Source organism: Phaseolus vulgaris, chromosome 7 (assembly GCF_000499845.2).
Source record: "Phaseolus vulgaris cultivar G19833 chromosome 7, P. vulgaris v2.0, whole genome shotgun sequence".
NCBI lineage: Eukaryota > Viridiplantae > Streptophyta > Magnoliopsida > Fabales > Fabaceae > Phaseolus > Phaseolus vulgaris.
The window spans coordinates 37586182-37591656 of NC_023753.2; the positions used below are offsets into that span (position 1 = coordinate 37586182).

General features: G+C 21.7%; 1 non-coding gene across 1 annotated transcript; it reads left to right on the forward strand.

Moving 5' to 3' along the window:
- The first annotated feature begins 718 nt into the window (after window positions 1-718).
- On the forward strand, window positions 719-790 carry TRNAD-GUC (transfer RNA aspartic acid (anticodon GUC)). Its single transcript has one exon. It is a non-coding gene; the product is annotated as a tRNA-Asp (tRNA).
- The last annotated feature ends 4685 nt before the right edge of the window (window positions 791-5475 follow it).

Consider the following 5475-nt stretch of genomic DNA (forward strand, 5'->3'; position numbering starts at 1 on the left):
GAACGCATGCGTGTGAGTGAGACAAATCAATATAAAAAAATCCTTTGTCTCCTTTCTATCTTTTGCTATCCTAAGAAAATTATTTTAAATATTTTTTAAAGAAAAAGGAAAATATTTTAAGTGGAAAATTTAAAAAAACACAATTTAATCCCTTCCTTGTTGTGTCTGTAGGCTAAAAAACTGAGTCCAATTGGAAATTCCTTTCACACTGCAAAAGTAGGTAACTTTATTATAATAATATTTTAAGTTCAAAAATAAAATAAATATAATTAAAATATTAATATTGTATATTGTTAAGCGTATTTTTTGGTACTTTTTTTGAAAATTAACTCAATGAATCTGGATTTGCAAGGTAGTTTGAAAATATGTGAATAAGAGATGGTAGAATTAATTTGACACAAAATATAAAAATATTAAAAATAATTAAATACGAGTTAAATCACTAATCAAGATGTTGAAGCTCAACAACTTCTTCACAAACATAATAGGTATATGCCAAACCAACTTTTGTTTTTAAGTTTGATTTAAAAAGCAAACACAACTAAATTTAAAAATTTTAAAATAATAAAAAGAAAACGTGTCAATTAAAAAGAAATATAATATTTCTTGTAATTTATTACATTTATTAAAAATAATTGTTAATAATTTTTTAGTGTATCTTGCTATTATACATATTAAAATAGTCAAATAAATATTTTTTCATTGTAATATCATCAAAGTCGTTGTAGTATAGTGGTAAGTATTCCCGCCTGTCACGCGGGTGACCCGGGTTCGATCCCCGGCAACGGCGTTTTTTTATTTTTTTGAAAAGAATTGTTTTTTTTTTCTGAAAAAAATTGCTGAAACAGTGTTCATGGTGCTTTTGTTGTACTAAATTTGATAAACATGTTCTTGTGGTTTAGTTTTATTTTAAGAGATAAATAAATTATTATTTATTTATACTATAAATATAAATACAAAATAACCTATCTTTTTCATAAATCTGTTTTTTTATTTTACATTTATATATTATGTGTTAAGACACTCTAGATATCTCCCATAATATTATTCTTTTGTACTTAAAATAAAAAAGAAAGAGAAAATATACTTCACATTTTCGTTTTCAAACTTGCTTGAAAGATTTAGAAACAGACAAAGAATTCGATACTGGTGATTTTTGTGATGTAAGTGCCTATGAATTCAGGGCTCGACACGTGTCCCTGAAGCTATAGGGTGCAGGAACTGAGCCAGCTCCAAACTATTGGAACCAATTAAAAATCTAAAGTCCAATTTATATATTTAAGAATAAAATTATATGAATAAAATAAAGTCGGTACAATGTATATATTTATTTTATCCTATTTAACAAGGGATAAAACAAAGAAAAATGTAGATATAATAGATGACAAAATATAGTAATAAAAAATACATAGAATTTTTTTTAATAGGTATTAATGAAATGTCAGATTATGTATTATCATTCTTCAGCATTTTCTAGTAAAATTAGTTGAAATCAGATTTTTTTTTTTACTTGTTGAATAGATTTAAACTAGAAAGACCTTTTTGCAATTTTATATGGCTTTTGGGTTTCCAACTTTGCTTCTGAGTTCATTTCACCGAAGAAGACACCACATGAATAAGGTTCTACTTAGGTAAACTATTTTACAAATAATATTTTTAATTTATTATAAAGTAATTTTAATTTATAAAAAATTATTTCATCTCTGTTTTTTTATTTTATATACTAGAAATACTCAGCAACAAATTTATCCAAAGTCGGTAAAAAGGAACTTAATGTAAACACTTTTAAGATGTTTTTTTTATAAATTAAAATTAATATGTTCTTAAATTAGTTTGTGATTTCTCTTTATATATTAATTTCTTTAAAATCATATTTTTAATTTATGAATCAGTTAATTTTGTGTTTATGGTAGAGTTTTTTTTCCTTATAGGTTTTCATAAAAAGTTATACTGATAAAGAATAGGGTTTTTAAATATAATACAATATTCAATTTTGTGTTCATATAAATGAAAAAAAATCAGTAAAAGAGTAAAAAAAATATAACTCATTTTAATTATATGGAGATGTGTTTCCCCATGTAGAGAGGTATGGGATGAGAATGAAAAGGCATGAAGATGAAGATGCTTTAAAGTTATAAAGGGACAAACATAAGTGGACAAACTTCCTCACTCTACTTGGATAATGTGATGCATTATGAATCATGCTATGTAACACACACAAAAAATATTAGATGGGATATCTATTATATATATATTCCTCATATTTTATATCATTGGATTTGATAAAATGAATATTTGTTTTTAATGACTATATGGTAATTTTTAATATTACATTGTAAATATATTAACTCTTATAATAAAAATATTAGAAAACGTGTACTACAATAAATACAAATCAATCTTTTACCATAGCACTTAAATAAAAATATTTAATTTATTATGAATTGTTCAGTTAAACAATATCAGTTGGAAGATTTAGAGATGAAAAACCATCAAATCAAATTATCTCTCGTCCTACTAATTATTTTATTTTAACAAAGCTTTGATTACAAATATTACAAATGTGAGATCATAAAATTATACATCACTTCAAGAAAATCATGAAATAAAAATCAGATTTTAGACACAAAAAATAATTAGTTGCTATAGCTACTAAATTAGAGATCATTTTAAAAACTAAAAATATTTTGATTTCTAAATTAGTTTCTATTATTGTTAAATGATTTCTAAATTGGTGTCTAATTAGCAACCAAGTTTTTTTTTTTACCAAATTTATAATCTAAATAATTGGTACCAAAAACATTGATGGCTAATTAGACACCAATTTAGAAACAATTTAACAATAATAAAAACTAATTTAGAAACCAACATTTTTTAAGTCTCTAAAATGGTTTATAATTAGTCACTATAACAACTAATTATTTTTTTTTCTAAAAATTTATTTCTATTTAATGATTTTCTTGTATTGCATGTTATTAACATTTAATAAATATAAATATAAATAGTAAAAGTTTAATAAAATTGTTAAAATCCAATAATTTAGTTGACTTGATTAATATGTATGAAGAGTGTTTTTTTTAGAAAAATAATCACTTAATTAGACTAACTAACTTTATCATTTGAGCACATTGCAATTACATACAATACCACTTATTGATATTTGTAAAAAAAATAAATCACTTGAAACACATTGAAGTATAAAGGAAATAAGGACGTTGAAAGAATAATTAAATTTATCTTAGTAAAAACACTATAAGAACATATTATATATATCTAATTTGAAGTTAAAAATATGGATATTCAAAACAAAAGTTGTTATAAACTAAATATCTTAAATCCATTTAAGGGCAACGGCTTTTTATAAATTAAAGTTAGTTATTATAAATTATAAACAAAAAACTTTAAAAAAAATATGTGATCAAATCTCAATAAATTAGTTTATACATAAAATAACTATAATTTTTAAAAAAGTATTTATTATTATTATTTTAAAGTGTTATGAAAAAAAATATTTATATATATTTAATATAATAGATTTAATTAGTCGCATTTTTATATTTTAAGTATAACGGTTTGATTTAATTTTATATTACCACTTCTTCAGATCAAACATACAATATTTTTGTTTAATTCAATTTTAATTTAATATAACGAAACAAATATTTTATTTTGATTTTAGACAAACTGATTTTTGTTACTATAAAGTTATTCATATCCTATAATAAAAAAATGTTAAATAAAATATCTATTATCGATTTTCTTATAACCATTAACATATTCATTTTTTTGTACTTGCTCTCACTAGATAAATTATATAAGTTTTATTTAAAAATTACAATGGTCATGTTTTTAATAAAGAAATACACTTAACAGTAATTAACTCCAAATATATAATATTATATTTTTATAAACAAACAATTTTATTCAGTTCTTAATTTTGAAACTAAAAACTAAACTCAATAATAGAATGAAAAAAATAATTTTTTTAATAGATTTACGATTTTTTGTTATATATTTGGATGGGTTATGTTTTAAAAAGTTATCCCAAAGTTTTTTGTATTACCCACTAATATGTCACCTAAAGTAGTTAAGCCCAACAACAACACCAAGGCTTCAGATTTACCCCATGCACCTATATTCCCGTCAGTAACTGTAATATTGAATGATTTTTTTTTTTTATGTATAGTAATGGTTTTTCTTTGAGAAATATACTCATCTTTCTGGGTATTTTCTAAATTTATCTCTTATATTTCTCTTAATCTTTACATTCGTTTCAGTATTTATTTATATTTTAAATTATTAAAATATTTATATTATTTTATTTTATTTTATTTTTTGTCTTTTTTTGTATACAACTTTTTTGTTCTCTCTCAAATTTTCAACTGGTTTAATATGTATAAAGTTTACTCAGATTTTCAGAGTATTTTTTTTCTTCTTAAGAGAACATTGATTACATAATGTTTCTTTTTAGGATTTTGTTGAAATGGTGTATAGTATTTCAGAGAATACAAACATTAATTAATTTCAATTAATCAAATAATTCATAAGGTATACACTTCTACTTTTACTCATTTTTAATATTTTTATATATTTATATATTGTTACTTGTTTTTTTCATTAAAATGTGTGAATTTCAATTTTAAGTGTGCAAACCTTTTCATATTATGTTTTGAGATTTGTGATTTTTTTTTATATATTTGATATTAAAAAATATGTATTATTTTAATATTGAATATTTGATAATATCATGTTTCTTAGTTTATTATAAGTGGGTGTCACTAACAACTTAAACACAAAGAACACGAGAAGATAAAAATCATCAATCTTACTTAAGTAAGTAATATTTGTTATTTAAGTAGTCGATATTGCTTAAACAACTAATAATGCTAGTTTGAGTGAATGGATATGTAAAGGGAAGTATAACGCTAACTTAAATGGATAGAAATGTTATGAAAAAACTTATTTTATACCAACTTTATTGGTGTAATGGTTAAAAAGTTATTTATATACTCATAAGACCTATATTTGATTTCTCTTAAAGAAAAATATTAATAATAAATAAAAATGTAATGAGAAGTAAAATCTTTCTTCATCAGTAATATAAATATCCTAGATTTCTCTTTAATAACTATAACAGACTATATTTAACAAAGTACACAAGATCATAAAATCCAAACTTATTGATTTAGTTAATATATAAATTTTTAAAAAAATATAACTAATTGAAAACATAAATTCAATGAATTAAACATTTAAAAGATCAATCTAAGATAAGATGCATAAAGTAGAATTATCACAATTTATTATAAATACAAATTTATTTAAACTTATCATATTAATTAATCATAATCTCACACAATTTTAATCACAAAATCATAATCCTAAAACACGTATAGAAATAGGAGTGAGACATAGAGAAGAATTCGTAAAAGGAAAGCACAGATTGAATTCAAATTCTAATCTCAATTATTGGAA